The 19,682-nt window shown below is 38.1% G+C and overlaps 1 protein-coding gene across 5 annotated transcripts in view; it reads right to left on the reverse strand.

Annotated features, from left to right (window-relative positions):
- CHST9 (carbohydrate sulfotransferase 9) overlaps nt 1-7,715 on the reverse strand; it is a 298,929-nt gene extending 291,214 nt beyond the window's left edge. For 2 of the 5 annotated variants that reach the window (XM_055129641.1, XM_004606034.2), the window contains exon 1: nt 7,580-7,715. The gene's annotated coding sequence lies outside the window, so the exon portion shown is untranslated. Of the gene's footprint in view, nt 1-7,445; nt 7,534-7,579 lie in introns of those variants that run through there. The other 3 variants (XM_055129637.1, XM_055129640.1, XM_055129638.1) reach the window with 3 other exon arrangements.
- Between the last annotated feature and the right edge of the window lie 11,967 nt (nt 7,716-19,682).

The following is a 19,682-nucleotide window of genomic DNA, read 5'->3' on the forward strand; positions in this document are numbered from 1 at the left end:
TTGTTCACACACAGATACATATATATATGTATATATTATGACTTCATATGTATGGATATATATATATATACAATATACATAGAAATATATTATGATATATTATGACTTCAATCTTAATTATTGAGTTCATGTTAAAAAATATTAAAACACCCAGAGATGTTTTAAAGCATTAAAGCATCCGAGAGATAGTACAGGGATTAAGGGGCTTGCCTTGAAAATAACCAACCTGATTTGATCTCTGGCACCATGTATGGTTCCCCAAGCACCACCAGAAGTAGTATCTGAGCACAGAGCCAGGAGAAAGTTCTGACCCCCTGGATGTGGTCCAAAAACCAACCCAGTAAGTAAAACAAAGTATCCAATATTTAAAAAAGATATTTAGGATGCACCCACGGTGGGAAATAATTAAAAACAAAAATATCTCACTTAAATATGGTAAGTTCAGAATTCTTGCTGCACTGAAAGAACTTTTTGTATTAAATCTTCATTTTCAATAGCAGGTCTTAGGCTATGGTGTATTAAGAACGCTATAAGCAAGAAAATTTGAAATTCCCTCTCAGTTCTCATATTTCTGGAATCCTGAATTCTCCTTATGTTGTATATGCTGCTAATGTTTCAAACACTTCTATAGTTCTACAAATACTATGTATTTTTCCAAAGGGAAAATATTTTGGTGTGCTTTATTGTACCGACAGTATATAGAGTAAACACATTTAAGACAAACAACCCAGTTATATATAAATATTCCCTTACAATTCCTATATTCTAGAGCATGTTTTTTAAGCAATATCAAAAATATCTAATACAACTGTTTAGTTGGGTCTCAAGTAGATTATGGCCCCTTCTCTGAGAATACTTCACAGTATTACATTTTATTACATAACTTCCAGCTTTGTACTACTGTTCTTTGGATTAGCATATTTCAAGGACATTAACTATACAACCTCAAATAATACCTCCTTTACTATTTTATTAGTACCTGAAGTGTGTTTGCTTGCACATGTATACACTTGTGTGTATATATGTATATATATATATTATATATATGAACATATGCACACATACCTATGTACAGAATGTCTTTAATATGTGGAAGCTTACAATGCTTTCTGGAGAGAAGCACCCATCTAAGACTCAGGAAAACTAAAATATTAAGTCAGCTTGCATACTTATTTGCCACCACTCATGACCAGATGCTACAGATACATTCCTAACAGGAGAAAAGGACAAGAAGAAGTAAATTTTTATGAAGATGAGAAAGACAGAAAATCCTCAGAACATGAGCCTGAGTTGGCTAGAAAATGCAGTTTGCAATCCTGATCTGCTGAAGAAAGAAAGTCAGTGAACAAAGGGAAAGGTCCCAAAGAAATAAAGACAGATAAATCAAATGCACAAAAAATAATTCACGTCACCATAAAAATTTATTTTTTGGGCCTTATGACTCTCATCAAGGTCAAACCATCTCCAGGGAATATTTTGAGAAGGATGCTTATACTCATGGTTGTTAGGATTATTGGAGGAGGAGAGTGCTTTTAGTGCGGCTTGGGGACAGGCCCAACTAGTGAATATTCCCAAATATCCCATACAATATGCAACAATCCACTGAAAGGAACCTAAAACAATCATTAACTTATAGAATCTTGTATATAATCACAATTAAGTATTTTACAAGCATTTCCTCTGAAAAGTCCGGCAGCTACATTAAGATTGCTATGGTGAATAATTTAATCATTCCAAGCTGTGAGCCTCCTAATTCTAGATTTGAAATGCCATAATATTAATAGATAATAAACTGTGAAAGACAGACTCTCAGCTAAATCAATAATTTTATTTTTGGAAATGATTTATTTGCAATTATTGATGTCATGGTAGGCAACCTGCACAGTTGATCCAACTAGGGTTCATATTAAAAACAACAGGGAAATATTAATATAGTAGTTTTTAATTTTGGTGGAAATGCATTAATAATGTTTACTCTTACATTTAAACATATTTAATGCAATATACTTCCATATTTTCTTCACTCCAACAGTCCATAATTTAACTGGGTGTGTTTTTCTACAATGATTAGTATTAATTCACTCTGTTATTATAAACAGGTAAGTTAAATTTGTAATTAACTTAATACTATATTTAGTTTCTCTTCATTCACTCGTTTTTCTATTTTTGTATTATAGAATGTTTTCTATTTTTATTTGTTTTAAATCCAACTTCATTCTATATATTTATGTTGCGTAAGTTTCTTAGTTCCTTGTTATGTATTCAAATGAAGTGAACCACAAATATCAGTCATAAAATATGTATTTTCTTAGAAATTACTTTCATTTTATTGCCCCTTTTTATTACTTGTACATTATAACCCATTTTGGTGATTAACTGGATTTCAATATAAAATGGGTAACATAACTTTCTTTTGTAGGGGCAGGGTTTGGACAAAACTCAGTGGTACACCGGGACTATTCTTAGATCTGTACTCAGGAATGGTCTCTGGCAGTGCTCAGAGGACCATATGTTGTTCTGGGAATTAAATCAAGTATCAGAAGCAACCACATTCAAGTCATGTGCCTTACCATATCTGGTCCCTAATACATTTTTTCTTTTTTTTGCTTTTTGGGTCACACCCAGAGATGCACAGGGGTTACTCCTGGTTCGTGCACTCAGGAATTACTCCTGGCAGTGCTTGGGGGACCATATGGGATGCTGGGAATCGAACCCAGGTCGGCCACGTGCAAGGAAACTGCCCTATCCGCTGTGCTATTGCTGCAGCCCCTTGTCTTTTAATTAAAGAAGCAGATGTGATTCTGATTGTGTTCAGGATTGTGTTGAATACAATGAGTATTCAACAGTGGCAAAAGATAGCAAGCTACAAGACTTCTGTCTTTACATCTAAACCACTTAATCATCATGCACGATGGATAGTGTGGTGGCCAGTAAGAGTTAACTCCCCTAAAGATCGCATCTGTGCCCGGGATGAAGAGTCTGGAGATCTGGTTTCTCCTGCTGCTCTGCCTCACAACTACAGTGACCTTTAACAGTTCCTGGAAACGACTGCTGGTCCAAATGCCTTAATTGTAAAATAAGGGCACTAGAACAAATGATTTTAAGGGTCCTTTTCTGCTCTATAACAAAATACATCATTTTTTCCCCAAAACTTAGGCTTTTTGGGGAAAAAGCCTCAGGAAAAGCTGTTTTTTTAATGAATATATATATATATATAAACATATATATTTTTTCATGAGTATATATATATGTACATATATATATAAACTATAATCTTTGGGGACTCAATTATATTTTCAACCATACTACTTCGTTTAAAGTACTTGGTCTAGTCAAGACATTAAAAAAATACTGTGCTCTATAAAAGGTAAAAAAATAAATGTTTCCTCAAAAGGGAAGTAGCTGTATGTTTTAAGTCACCAGCACATTTATCATGAGAACAATTGTTCTGAAGGAGACATCTACTTTCCTATTACCATTCTGCTCATTGCTGCAATAGTTTTACCTTTTTTATGAATTATTAAAATAAAAATATTATCTGCTTTTCCAATCAAAAGTTTTGACAACCATAACCTTCTCTATAAAGGTTTTCTAAGTTCTTTCTAATAGTCCAAAGAAGTAGCAATTCAACAAAACTTCTATACAACTGAAAACTGACTATAAATAAAGTCTTAAGCAGAAAGTGCTACGGTGTGAATCAACTTCTTGTTCAAGTAACTCTTTCATCCACAACCAATTTTGCCCTGGAGCTTTGGAAAAACACAATAGAAATCTGTTAAATTGGCAGTCTTACTGAACCTCAACTATTTTATCTAACCAGATCGACAGTAACAATAGAGCATCTCTGATGAAATGTGCTTTGATTTGGAGCACAGGTGCCGAGATCAAATGGGTCAAACCTCTTATTCTGATGGCATCTTGCTGATATATATACATATATATGTATATATACATATATACGCCGCTTATGTGTCATCTTAACACATACACGTGTGTGTTAGGAAAAATTCACACTGAGAAATTCAGCTTAATAAGATTTGTAAATAAATATAGTCCTACTTGGTTTCACAGAGAACCTCATAAGTATTTTTTTAAGACCATTAATCATCTTATTACATGCAAAGTGGACTTAAATCTCTCAAATTTTGATTGAAGAACTCCCCCCTCCCCCGCCCATCACCCCCGAGAGCATGTATTTTTTAATACTTATTCTTTGAGCAGGCATATAATCAAGTCTCTGTTATCTTTTTGTGTGAACTGAATAGAATCTACTGTGAAGTGGCTTATTTTGCTCACCCTGTACCTTTCCAGGAAGCAAGTCCCTTTACACCACCTCCCCATCAATTAGGTTTGGTGTCAGAGGGCAGCACGTTTAAAAATTAACTGAAAGAGAACAAAATAATTAGAAAGGCAACTTGCCTACAACGCAGTGATAACCTTTTGAAAAAAATCGCACATGTAACCCATCCCAGAGACAAACACAAATGACTTTTTAAATAACCGTGATTTTGGATTGTTGTTGCCTTTACTCCTCTCATTAACATGAATAATTCAGAGTGCTTACTACACATGGTGAAACTGTTTCCCCTCAATAATTCATTTTTAGTATACAGAAAAATAAAATGTAATGCAGCATTATGTATTTCCAAAGGTTTTAAATTAGACCATATTTCTTAAAAGCAACTTACTTCCAAAATTATTCATAGTTTGATTTAATTCTCTTCAGTGCATCCCAATGCTAAGCAAAGGAGACTCTTTGGCCTTCAAGGCAAAGGCAGGATAGAGAAGTGTAGCAGGTGAGAAGGCAGAAAATAACCTTTCTCTGGTTGATAAAATTATCTCAGAGTGTGTCCAAGATTACCAAACCTTTTTCCTCAAAAACATGAAAGTGCTTTTGAGCCATTATGCCCAGATTTGAGTTGAAAAAAAAAAACATTTCCCAATGTTCTGGCACACTGAGTAACAACATATTTATTATGAAACTTAATTTTCAGTGATAAAAATATCCTAACATTGAAATTCTAGTGCTAGCAAACTACCTAAATGAGAAAATGTTCTTGGCTGGGTGACTGAAAACTTTAAGTCTTGCTTAAATGATGACATGAACCACCCAGGAGTGTATGACACTAGTTGATGATTATCCACAAACTTACTCAGATTCCCAAATACAAAGAATATAGATAGACAGCTTATCCAGAATATAAGAGCCCCTATTACATGTCTGGCAAAAATATGTGTGTGTTTTGGGTCTACATGATTTGCTAGTTGAAATATTGCTAGTCTTCCAGTTTGTAAATTATTCCTTGGAAGAGGTGACATTCTTCTGGAAACCACACACATTTTCCAGTATCACATACTTTTTAATGCACTACTTCAGAGCACCGAATGTTACCCTTGTGGCCAGGAAGAAAGGGAAGGACTACCATCAGGAGAAGCCTGCAGCTGCAATGATTCTCAGCTTTTCTCTGGTAACAAAAAGTGGGGGAAGCAATCACTTCATCAGAATATATGAATGGTCTTGACCAAAGACACTAAAACTTTTTCGTTTACTTCATTCACTGAAATGAAAAGGAGAGGAGCTTTAAGGTGTTCAGAGGACTAACAAAGTAGTTGTTGAAATTAGGTCAACCTCAGGTAGCCTGACTGGAGGGATTCATGGAGATGAATACTATGAGGATGTATATTTTATCACCTGAGAAAATAAAACATTGTGCATGGAGTGGGAGAGAACAGATGGTTGGTAATGATTTAAAACATTTCTGGTTTTGGACTCTCCCCAAGCATTTATATTAAAAAATATGTTGTTCAGTCAGTACACACCAACATCTATCTGCAAGGTGCTCATTTTCTGGAGGACATGAGTATAATAAAAGATAAAACCCAAATGAGGCAAGAGAAAACAGAAAAGGAAAAAATGTTTTCTTTTTGCTTTCTCAGGGCATGAAGTGTATGCTATTTCTTACTGACAATGTTCAATCAAAACATTTTCTGTCTGATGAGAAAACTTTCATGTGGTTTTTTTTCCCCTCAAACAACTGGTCAAGGGCTCAGGTATTGTATTCTTTTTGAATGCACTGGGTAAAAGTGCAATTTCATTCTGTATATTCGATTCATGTTGACTGAAGTCTTAAAGGGTTTTTGAACAATAACAAAATCTAGTAATCCACATTACTCTTGTCTAAAAAAACCAATCACATCCTCCTTGTCCTCAATCTGGTAGACAGGCATATGGTGGGCTGATTATGTATGGGAATTGGCAGGTGCCAGGCCACTGAATCAGGAAGACTCAGTAATTATTAAATACAGTCACACTGCATGTCTGGTGTTTATGTGAGTCTGAAAGAAGCCCACCTACTTTACACCCAGTGGTGGCAATACCTGATAAAATTGATGCAACATTTGGGGTTAAAGTGAAGAAAATGAAGCACTGATAAGAATAGTCTCAATTACTATATATATATATATATATAAATCCTTTAAAACAACCTGCTAATGTCCTTTTCAACATCTCAGTGCTTTGGTTCTGATAGCACAAAGTCACACAAGCACACTGCATTGGCATTCCTTTTAGAACCTGGGGGGCTGTGCAGGAAAGCTTTGCTTGTGGGAGTGGGGTTGGACTTTTGGGAAAGAGGGGAGGGGAAATGGCAGCTCCCTTTGCACCTGTGAACTTGGTTGGAAACAACTGACACGCATAGCACATTTGAGCCTTCCAACAGAAACATACTGATAGGCAGGAAGTTCAAACCCAAGAAGAGGAACAAGCTGCTAACCTTGTAAAAGTAACTGCAGCAGCAACAAAGCAACCCTCGCAGTTCTACTCTGCCCAGCCCATCTCAAGCCTCCTCCCCAGTTCACCCCACCTGGAGCCCCTCTAGCTGGGGTAGATTTGCAACCCGGGCTCCCAGGCGTCTAACTTCCCTCCCAACTTGGCCGCGACCTTAGCCAGAGCCCTTGCTCCATCTCAGAGTTAGCGACCGGGGCAAGAAAGCAAGAAAGGCAGAGATGCTTTTCTGCCAAACAAGCCGGAGGACCGGATAAACCGGCATCAGAAACTCTAGACTGCGCCTTCTTTCCAATCTGTGAGTGCCCCCCCGCCCCCGCCCCATGGACACACACACACACACACACACACACACACACACACACATCCCCGTGGCGGCTGGCAGGGGAATCCTGCCGTCCAGGTGGCCCCACCAAGGTCCCAGCGAGCAGGGCACAGGTAACTAACAAGTTCCGGGCACCCGTGTCCCTCTGCAATCGCCCCTCTCAAGTCTTTCCAGCCCCCAAGCCCCCCACCCACCCCAATCCCCGCGCTAGCCTCCCTGCACGTCCAATAAAGTGCCAGCGAGTGGGTGCGAACCCGGGGCAGGAAGGACTGCGGTTAGAAAAGGGGGGGGGAAAGGGTCCCAAAGCCGCCTCCCGCAGCCACAGAGGTGAAGTACCTGCAAAGGTGAGGATGCACTTCCCGCGCGCCCGGGCCCCTTCTCCAACTGCGGGTGCAAGCAGCGCCCCGCGATCCAGGGCCCTTCGCCCACCCACCCAAGTCCCAGTGCCCGCCCCCCGCAAGTGCGGTTACCTGGCGAGCGGACTCGGGGAGCCGAGAGGAGCGGGCGCCGGCAGGTACAGCCCTTCCCCGGAGCGCAGCTCCTGCAGGCAAACTTCCCCGCGCTCGCGGGCAAACTCTCGGGGACTCCTCCCAGCCGCGGCCGCTGCGTGGGAAGCGCGGGAGCAGCTAGACTCCGGCCGGCCGGCCCGGCGGGGGCTGCGGCGCCACCTCGGCTCGGCAGCTCCGCCTCCAGCTTTTTATCTCCCTCGCAGCGCGCCCGCCGCTCAGCCGCTTCCCCGCCGGTCTTTGTGGCACCCGGGGCCGCGTCCTCTCTGGCCCTGTCTCCCTCCCGGCCGCCCGCCTTCCCTCCCAGCCCCGCGCCCCGTTGGTCTCCCCCGCACCGTCCACCCGTGGGCCAGGAAGTAACGGTCTTCCGGGGGCTTTGCTAATTTCCCTTCCTTTTAGCATCTTAGCCTGGTCTCTGGTTGCCCCCTCCCCCCCATTCTCCCTCTCCCCACCCCACACACTTTCCCGGTGTTCTAGAGATACCCTAAGGGCAAATCAATAGGTCTCCCAAGCCTAGACTCCAATGTCTAGAATTTCTTTTGCTTTACAGAAAGATTCCTGTATATTAACATATTGATGTAATAGGTCAGTAGAGTCCAATGTCTAGAATTTCTTTTGCTTTACAGAAAGATTCCTGTATATTAACATATTGATATAATAGGTCAGTAGAGTGCAATGTGTAATACATACGTATGTATATAGATATATTGCATATACATGTATATATGTATCTGTATAGAGATCTACAGATACATATATGTATATAGATCTATGAAGTCACCGTGGGCGACTTTAGTTGGTCTGTGTAAAGCAAAGGCTTCCTAAAGAAAGAGCCAAATGCCCTTTAACAATTACAGTATTCAAGACCTTTGAGAGCATTCAGGCCCTGAATTTTAAAACAAACTGAAGTTGACAGTTGGTAAAGGGCTTGGCAAAGATCAAGTTTAAGATAAAAAAAAATTGTCATTAAAGAAAATACTTCACTGAGATTTAAAAATTAGTCTCAAACATCATGCTAGCAACAATAAAGTGAACATAACCCCTCATTGATTTCTTTACATCCAGCAGTTTCTACAAATTAAAGAAAAAGGTAATTTTTTAAATGTAGTGAACAGGTCTCCTTGATACACTGGAATATTGTGTTTTTTCCTGGGCCAGGGGACATCGCCTCAGGGTGAGAGATCCCAGTTGCATGCCCACATTCTATGGCACTTGAGGTCCACAAAAGCATGGCTACCCTCACACTGCTAAACCAGAAATGTCACATTGCTTGAGCTCTGGCATTAAAATGCCTGGCCTGCTTGGCAAAGTAACCCATGGAAGGCCCTTGAGAACTGCTTGGAAGTTGGCCTCTTCCCACCCCCAGGGAGAAAAAATATACACACACATATATATATATATATGTTGTTTTTTCAAAATAAGATCTTACCAACTTTCTACATTTTCATTAGCCTTATTCCTAGAGTGGCTTAGGAAAAACACATCTGGTGGTGTTCAGTGAAGAAATACTATTATAGATCATACTTGCCTCAATCTAATTAATCTGAAACAGGCCAATTTTTTATTAGTAGAGTTTAATTTTTAATTTGTATGTCTGATGATTTGTTATTAACATTTAATTCAGTGACTATTGACTATTCTAGTACGGTGAAGGTCCTTATTCTTTACAAAAGACACCTCTTTCTGGGATTGGAAGAATAGTAAACAGATAATGCACTTACTTTCCCTGGGGTTGGTCCGGGTTCAATTCCCAGCCTCACAAATGGTCCTCTGAGCTTTTCTAGGAGTGATCCTTGAGTACAGAGCCAGGAGCACAGCCAAGTGAGACATACCTCCACTTCTCCCCAAAAGAAAGAAACCTCTTCCTGCAGTGCTTCTTTATAGAAACAAAGCAGTGTCACAAGTTGTATTAACTGGTAGGCAGTTGTTGAGTTTTTTTTAAAGTATTCACCAATTAAGTTTAGTCACTTTCAGTTTGTTCCCATGAGTATCATTCCAACTCTTGGAGTTGTGGCCATCCGTTATAGCACAGCAATGATGAAATACCTGTGGGGCTCATAAGACCTGGACTCAATTTCTTGCCTAGTGCAAATCAGACAACTTTTGTGGTCTGTGACTTCTCACTTGTAAAATAAATATGCCAAGGAAGAATATGATTAGAACTCTTATTTCTAAATTCTTAAAGTTTCATAGCTAATGAGGGAAAGTGGGTATGGTCAGGTCAACTTCTGACTTAACTTGCCAAGATGCTGTGGAAACATCCAGTCTTTAGAAACTATTTCATTCATCTGTCAAAGCAAATCACTTAGAACTGTGAACTGTCTTTCATTTCTTAACCTCTGTCTAAAGCCATTAAAAATATTTCCAATAACTTAGGAAATGGATTTTGTCAAATTCCAAAGTAGATGAACGAAGGATCAAAAACTCATCTGAAAATGCATATCAAGTATCACTGTGAGATGTATCTTCTCCTGGTCTTTGATTTGATTTTTAATTTGTAGTTGAACTAATCAAATTTTTACATAGTGAATTATTTCTGAAACATTGGTTCACAGCATGTTTCAAAACTCTTCAGTCTATTAATTTTGTTTGGTTCTTTCAATTTTTAAAAATGTTTAACTATTGACTACAGTGGGAGCTGGTCTGAAGCTTATAGACCATTGATCTTTTAATGTGTAGTAACAACTATAGTCATAAAAGAAGTTGCCATCAAATTTCAATAGAAATTCAGTGGTGAGAATACATTTGTGGAAATATGACTTCATCATTCTTACTTTATTTTAGAAACACACACAGAGCAATTATCCTTAGTTTAAACCTAAGAAGTAGTTGGCTTTGAAAATCTAGTAGTGTCAAGAACACACTGCTCATAATTTGTGAACGTGTATTGAGGAGGACAGGGAAAAGAATATGGAAGGATATTTTCTTGGCTTCACTAAGTATTAAAATAAAAAACAAAAACCAAACAAACAGAAAAAAACTACTTTGGAGCCAGAGTGATAATGGGGAGAGAACTTGCCTTACACAAAGTAGAACTAGACAACATAGACCTGGTTCAATCCCTGGCACCCCATGTGGTCTTTGATTACCCATAGGAATAATCTTTGAGCACAGACATAGGAATAAGCTGTGAGCACCACCACATGTTTACCAAAGACCGACACCCCTCTCCAAAAGAAAAAGAAAGGAAAGGAAAAGAAAAGAAAAGGCTAATTTGTTTGGAGGGATAGAGGGATAGAGAGATAGCTCAATTGACCAAACCTAGTTACTACACTGGAGAGCCTGGCTCTATCTTCACCATTACCTGCTTCCCTAGAACTTTCAAGAACAATCTCTGAGAACAGAGCTGAGTGTAGCCTCCAAGTATCACTGAGTATGGCTCCAGCCCTGCCTAATCAAAAATAATAAAATTTAAATGCTACTTTTAGGTAGGCGGCAGAACCTTACCCTGTTTCCTAGCTTGTGATGGCCTTGATGTGCCTTTTGAAAAAAACTTGCAGTTCTCAATGATGTGGCTCAGTGAATGGCCAAAATAATAATTCAGCAGAAATGCATTAAGTACAATGTACATGGTTACGTGGGAATGGTGAATATTTCTAACCCTATTATTTATGACATCAATGTTGGGAGTGAGCAGAGAAATACTAACCTATAAACAAATATTTTTTTAACCTGAGTTAATAGAGAAGAATCCACTTAGTGATAGGAAACTATTCTATAGGGATTTATCTTGCTCTTGTTTTGTAGCACAGAAATAACACAAGACAAAGGAAAAAACATGACATGTTGATTCAGAAATAAGAAAACAGCTACTCCACTGAACCAGAAGGACAGGATGGCAGAACTCTTGTACTAAATGATAAAAAACAATTTATCCAGGCTGTTGGGGGGGCGGATGGGAGGGGCAGGGATAAAAATAAATAGCTCTTAATAAGACAGAAATTTAGAATAGTTTTTAAAAGCTTAAGCTTGTCAGGTGACATAGAGAGATTAGTTGAGAACTGGGCCTGGCCACAGAAGACTGGGTAATTCTTCTTCCTCTGGGCTTAGGTCTCATCTGCAGGGCATGAGGGCATTGAACTGAATCAATTCTAACTTCAATGCTTCCTTGAAGTCTGGTCAAGCTCAGTTACTTGGGCCAAGCTATTCATATAATTCCAGAACTTCACAAACAAATTTGGCCACACAACCGCATCCAGAGAAAAACTAATCAGAAAATACACTACGAAAGCTTTTTCCTCAGAAAAAATTTCAAAGCAAAATAAGAACAAGGGACAGGCACGTGATCCTGATTATTCAAAGTTGGCTACTGGACACAAAATGTGGTATACAAAGTAAACTTCCTTCTTCAAGTTTAAGCTACTTTAAGGTAGGTGACAGAATCTTATGCTGTTTTCTAGCTTTGGATGGTCATGATGTGCCTTTAAAAAAATCTTGCAGTTCTCAATGATGCTGTGTCTCAATGAATGGCCAAAATAATAATTCAGTAGAAATACATTAAATACAATGTACATAGTTTTGTGTACATTGTACACAAATCCATAGACTTAAAAATCCGTATACCAGGAGTCTGGAAACATAATGATTTGCCTCCTGCCATACCAAATATGGTATAGCAAGTTATTTAAGATGACAAAAAATTGCTGTGATGAGTAAATTTGCAAAGATAAAGCTTAGCTGTGAGCTCTGTCTTTAGCATTCATACAGTAAGGCTATTTGCTTTCTTTAAAATTGAGAAAACTACACAGGAACTGAGTTACATAAATAAAGCACAAATCAAATAGAAGAGTTTTGAAAACAATGAAAATGTATTATCAGAGAAATCATGAACTTAATGGTGAATAAGAAAACTATCATCTCACACAAATGAAAAACTTTAAGTTTTATTTAAAAGGTTTTTTTCAATTAGATGGGCTGAAAAATAATTATAAATAAACACCAAAAAGATGCATTTTGCCTTTATTATTTTGTGTCTGTTGCCCAAACAATAACTCAAGGTCAAATAAATTAGAAGAGTCAGCACTTAATAGTCTTGGTAAATAGAGCAGGTCAATATATATGTATATATTGATTGGCTTATTAAATAAAAACTGCTTGCAGTTATTTTAAGAAAATCAAAGTCCCTAGGAAAGTTATGTAAGAAAATTTTAAAATAAAGTAAATATGAATCTTCTTTAAAAATAATAAAAAACAAAACCTTCCAAATAGTCATTTACAAGATCCAAGCAATGGCATTTTATGAAAAAAACTATGCATGATAATGCTTACACATGGAAATGACTAACTTGGAATAGAGAAATTAAATTTTACATTTTTTGACAGTTTTTGATAGATGATTGAAATAGGGAGAATTTAAAACAACAACAACAATAAAACATTGCTTTTCCCTAAACTTATATTAAAGCACAAGCAGTTTGATTTTTCAAAGTAGATTCAGTTTTTGACATGACCAGTCAAGATATTAATATATGATAGGGTTTTAACTTAAAGTAAAGAGTCATTTGCAATGTTTTGAATAGATGAGTGTCATTCCACACTGTAAATTTCAGCAGTTTCTGGTGATGTAGTGGAGTAATGGAACTTTTACTTGACAAATAAATTGCTAATGAATTCACCTAGCAAGGCTGTATAGTCTGAGTGGGCACTCTATATTGGTACCTTGAATACAAATTTAACAGAATTTGATTATTCAAATTTGAAACTTGATATTCAAATTTGATATTCAAAAATTTGATTCTCAAAAACTTAAAATTCAAATCACATATCATTAAATTTAGAAACACAAAAACTACAAGAGGAGAAAAAAAATTTTCCTAGGATTAAAAAAAAAAGGAAAATAGCTTTGCATAATTTCTGCTCGATAGTGTGTGTGTGTATGTGTGTGTGTGTGTGTGTGTGTGTGTGTGTGTGTTTCAAGGATAGAGAAAGCAAGCAAGCTGGTAAAAGATTTGATTAAATCAATATAATATGTCAATGATGTATCCTAAGATAAAATATGGCTTTTGAGAGCAGAGAGTAAATCTAAATCTAACCCTCCCATGCAATGAAATATTTCCTTGTCCAGCATGGGAGCTTTTGTGATATATGGTGCACCTCACTAAATCTACTTCAGCCCTGAGGGATATAGACACAGATACTCTCCTAGCCATTTTTGAGGATTTTATGTCTACTAGTCATATGAGCGTAATGTGAGCCAATGCATATTTTTTAAATGGAAGTAATGATTTTTTAACATATCTGATAAAAAATATGTAAAATAACAATTTTACATTTGGTGACTTCATAAAATTAAATTTATATTACAAGCAGTGTTTCACAAGTATTAATTCATTATGTTGAAATTTAAAATATAAATTTATTTAGTTATATATGTCTGAATCTCTGTCATCCCAAATGAGTCTAAATACTACTTGGATTTTGTCAATTTCAATCCACCGCTCCCACTTTTGCAAAATCCTCCTTTTTGGCATTAAAAAGAGGAATTTAAAATTTTTCTTATCATAGCAAGAAAATAAAGAAATTAATAGATATTAGATAGTTGCCTTCTTGTTTTTCTACTTGTTGGAGTTAGTGACATGGGGATTTAAGATTTCTAAGAGTAGGGATTGGAGAGAGAGTTAAGGAATGAGGATGTTTGCCTTGTGCCCTGCTGACCACAGTCAACTTCTGGTACCACATCTGATCCTCTGAGCACTGAGAGGGGCACTCCTGAGCACGGAGCCAGGACTAGCCCCTGAAAAGGGCCATGTGTCCCCCTACCCTCCCAAACAAACTAATAGCAACAAAAGGACTTTAAAAGACTGCCTTATTTTAGAAGACAAATGACACTATTTCTTTTTTTGTTTGGTTAGTCTTTTGGGCCACATTCGACAGTCCTCAGGGTCACTTCTGGCTCAGGACTCACTCCTGGCAGCCAGGACTCACTCCTGGTGGCCTAGTGGGCCATGAGAGATGCCTGAAGGAAGAGTGCATCTTCAGGCCAAAAGGTTTATGGGAAACAGCAGACCTAAGCGTATTCGAAATATCTCAAGATTTGGTAACACTATTAATTCATGGTCTATTTTTTTTAAATCTCTTGATTCAGGTTTTAGTCACTGTGCTGAGCACTTTAATTCTTAATTTCAAAATATTAGCATTATTTTGAAAATGTATTCATACACAGTAAAAGTCTGCAGTGTAGTTATTGATTTGTTTTCATTAGTTAACACACATTTCAGCTTTCTTTTTCATTTAGGTTGGAGGAGCTGTTTGGTTGGAGGAGCTGTTTAATAAATCTGCACAAAGATGTTCAATTTGTATTTTTCAGCACATTTGATTGTGTTTTATGGAATATGTAACCATTTACACACTATGTAAATCTCCTTAAACTACAGAACTCTTCTTTCATCTCTTTTTTAAACACCCCTATGAGCGAAGGAGTAAAATGCCAGTCAGTATCTTTCGCACTCCGTCCATCCTTGCTAAGAAGTTTGTCACATCTGTTGTCAAGTTGACTAAAGACTAATAGGAGAGAAACGTGAAATGTATGAAGAACAGGAGAAATGCAAACGCTTTACATAAGGACTGTAGAAATAAATTTGTCCCCCCATTGATAACTATTTCAAACATAGTAAGTGCCAAAAATTACAGCATAAGAAATGGCATGTTCACAAGAACTTTTTAGGTATTAAATAAACTTAAGTCACCCTTTAGATTAAATGAAATAAAATGCTATTAGTTTTAAGCATAATAAGTTTTCATAGGCATGAGTGACTATCACTTGAGGAATAATAACAAAGTAGCAAAGAAATTACCTTCCCAGCAATGAAAAAGCATCAGGTTCTGGAGAAAAGACAAAGCCTTGTGTTTGTTATTTTTACCTTGACTACTTAAAGAATATTTGTTTATGAAAATACCTTGTAAATATTTATAGAAGCCAGGGCCTATCTCAGTGCCCTGTCATTTCAGCAGATTAAACAAGGTTTCTATTAAACATCTGTTTTTAAATTTAAATCATCCTTGCATGAGAAAAATTGTTTTCCTTAAACTTTCTTTTTTCAGCAATATATTTCTTGTTTGCAGGAAAATAAAATGCAGGATAAATAGAAGATATTATAATTATTTATGATGTACCACAGTAAAAATAAAGAGTTGTTGTAAACATAATGTAATGAAAACCAAACTATAATGCCAACAGAATTAGTGATGAACAGGCTTGGCATTACTACTACCAATTTAAAAAGTGTTGAAGAAAGACAAATTCTAGGAAACAGTCTCAGTTTCTATGCCCAATATTGAGCTCCATAATTTTAGAGAACTGAGGAAAACTAGCAAAAAATGGGAGGAAAACTCAGTACTCATATCAAGTGTCTCATCACATGCCTGGAATCCTATAGGCAAGCCAAATTTATTCATTGACAAAAATAAAAGTAAATCTAAAATAAGATACAAATAAAGATCACCTCACCTGACACTATTTAAGCTGTCTACAAGATTTTAAAAAGTGAAAACTATTTTAAAGAAAAGTGGTAATATAGAAAACACCAAGGATTATTTAGCAGATACATATTTCTGTGTATATATATGTCTAATGTATATATGAAAACAATATCCTGTTTGTTTGTTTGTTTGTTTGTTTGGGGGCTTCCCAAGTGATGCTCAGGAGGCCAAGACCCCACTGAAAACTTTTGGCCAACCATGTCTGTGGTTCGATGCAAGAACTAGAAGATGCCATGCTGCCCAGGCCTGTGGTAGCCTAGCCTACTACAGAGGTGCGTTGGAGGCCTATATCAAACCCAGGTCAACTGCTGTACTATTTGTTTAGCCATCAAATATTTATTGAGCAACTTCTGTCCACCATTGTTGCCTCTGGATCATGTAAAACAGGAAAAGCAAGATCTCTGCCTTAGAGAGAAAGGAACCTAAATAAATATACAAAAATAAACAAGCATGGTAAGTAAAGCTTGGAAATGACTATAAGGAAATAGCAGGCTGATTTGATAAATACTACGGGAAGAATGGACTCTGAGGAAAACCTTCAGGAAAGCAGGTGATATCTGCAGGTACGAAGACAAGAAGGAGCAAACAAGCCCAAAGCTTAGCAACAGTGTTCCTAAAATGAGAAAGAATGCAGTGCATTTAGGGAATAGAAAGGAGATCGTGATGGCTGTGGCAGAATAAGAGATCATGAGCCGAGGCTAAAGATGTGGGGCTACCCGTGTGGTGGAGGGGTTTGCAGAATGTTTACACTAATGCCTATCAAGCACGGGTAAGTTATATTTTCTGACAGTGATTCTAAGTAAACAATAGTTTTCTTTTTTTTTTTTTTTTTTGCTTTTTGGGTCACACCTGGCGATGCACAGGGGTTACTCCTGGCTCTGCACTCAGGAATCACCACTAGCGGTGCTCAGGGGACCATATGGGATGCTGCGAATCGAACCCGATTCGGCTGTGTGCAAGGCACATGCCCTACCTCCTGTGCTATTGCTCCAGCCCCAACAATAGTTTTCTTAATATAGAATTTAATCATTCCATGAATGGAACATCTTTTACAATAGAATGACTTCTCATTGGGGAAAATTACCCATCCTATAGGTAAGTGGAAAAATCTACCATAACATGAAAATATCTTCTGGGGGCTGGAGTGAAACGCGGCCGACCCGGGTTCAATCCCCAGCATCCCATATGGTTCCCTGAGCACCGCCAGGAGTAATTCCTGAGTAAAGAGCCAGGAGTAACCACTGTGCATTGCCGGGTGTGACCCAAAAAGCAAAAAAATAAAATAAGAAAAAAGTCTTCTGTGCACATCACACAACAAAGTGTTCATTTTGTTTCCAACTTGCATAAATAGCAAGATTCACACATCATCCTTGGAGCTCTATAACTGAATTTAGGCTTTGTTCCATAAAAATTCTGGTGATAGTTTGCTTTTCATTATCAATGGATCTCCTATTGATTGATCTCTTTTAACTAGGGACCATCTCCAACAGTGCTTGGCATCTCTGGGGCTCTTCCTGGAGACCACCCCTTTCTGGTGCGGGAGAGTGTTTCAGGGAATTGAACTCAGGGTCTTGCACATCCAGGCTTATACTCTACATCTTGAGACTTCCTGACCCCTGGGTCTTTCCTTTGATTAGAGGGGTCTGTAGAGAGATTTCTCACGGTCTTTCTCCTGTCTTAGCATTGGAATTCCCACCAAAATTTTTTACTTATTTAGACTTTTACACCTTGAAACAACAGACATAGCAGGTACTTTCTCAGTTCACTATTTGTTCAGAGAAGTACCCAGCTGGAGGTTCCCCCCGTGGAAGATCACACAGGCTCTCTGACGACGGGAAACAGCAGGCCCTAGCTCATTGCCCGAAGAATGTTGGCTGCGTTCCTGGCATTTGGGTTCCTTTTCCACTATTTTGTTGTTGTTTTAATCATGCTATAAAATTGTGGGTTGTCCAAAAACCCTTTGAGGCAACATAATTCATGTGAGAAAATGCATTCCACCATTATGTCAAAAACTTATCAGCTTAAAATTATATGAGATATGAGGGGGTGTTTTGGTTAGAGCTGCCATAATGAATTACCACATGTAATGTGGCTTTAACACAAAGGAACTTCATTGTCCCCTAATTCTGGAGGCTGGAAGTCCAAGATGGGGGTGTTGACAGTCTTGGTTTCTTCTTTGCCCTTTCTTCTTGACTTGGACAAAGCTATCTCTGCCAATGTCCATGGTGGTCTTCTTTTTATCTGTGGCTTAATTTCATATCACATTAGATCAGGGCCCAATTAATGATCTCTTTTGAACTTAATTTACTCTTTCAAAGATCTCTATCGTTGAATATAATCACATCCTGAAATCCTGGTAGGTCTTCACCACTTGGATTGGGAGGGGAGGACAGATAGCAGCCAGTTCATTATAGGGTAAATAGAAATTTGAAACTTAAGAGAGCAGGTATTTAAAATTGTAGCACTGTAGTACTGTCGTAACTCTGTCGTCCTGTTTTTCATAGATTTGCTCAAGCGGGCACCAAGAACGTCTCCGTTGTAAGACTTGTTGTTACTGTTTTTGGTATATTGAATATGCCACGGGTAGCTTGCCAGGCTCTGATGTGTGGGTGAGATACTCTCGGTATCTTGCAGGGCTCTCTGAGAGGGATGGAGGAAATGAACCCAGGTCATCCGCATGCAAGGCAAACGCCCTACCCACTGTGCTATATCACTCCAGTCCATTTAAAATTGCACTTTCACACATTGAATGTCACAATCTTCTACAATCTATATGTGCAGAATCCCATAGTGACTCCTCTTTGAACTACCCTAATCAACACTCCTTGTTCCTGTGCTAATTTAAGTCTAATACTTGAGACCTCCTGCTCTGGGAAAGTAAGGACATAGCCATGGTTTCAATAAAGGTGACTTCAAGAATAAATTACCTAGTGCTGTTAATCAAGAATGAGACTATCAGAATGTGATAGAAAGACATAGAAGAGACAAAGAATTTTATCCTTTTCATTATTTAGTTCAGATTATTTCATTGCATTGAACTCCCTGATTTGGCTCAGTCCCATTTGGTTTTAGTATGTTTTTCTTTATTTGTTCAAAATTTTGTCCACACAATAGTTCACTACCTTTGCGCATTGTTTAAAAATAGCTGTTTTGCCAACTCTTAAAAGATGAATTTCCAGCAGTGGATATTTTCTGTTGTCCTTCCACATCCAAAGGTCACTCTCCTCCCCCTGCCCTAGAGTGAGCAAAACCTATAGGTGCTGTCTTGCCGAATTCCTCAGCCTCTGGCTTCCAGCTGGATCCTGTCAATGAGATGCTGGCTCTGATCAGAGAGCAAGAGGAAAGAGAGAAGAGCTGAATTCATTCAGTCTTTTCCGTATTGTCCAGAGGGTGCTAAATTTCCTTCTTAAGGTCAAGGCGTCAGGGAGCTAGCTTCTTCAATAGGTCACCACTGCTCTGAGCCCCAGGACAAATCCACTCCTTGCCTTTCTAAACCTGGAGGTACTTCTCCCACTTTCAGTCAGTTCCCTTCACTAGCCTAGGGGTTCCTGGGTGATTCATTTAAAAACAAAAGCTGAAGATCTCTTTG

This window comes from Sorex araneus, chromosome 2, assembly GCF_027595985.1.
Source record: "Sorex araneus isolate mSorAra2 chromosome 2, mSorAra2.pri, whole genome shotgun sequence".
In the NCBI taxonomy this organism is placed as follows: domain Eukaryota; kingdom Metazoa; phylum Chordata; class Mammalia; order Eulipotyphla; family Soricidae; genus Sorex; species Sorex araneus.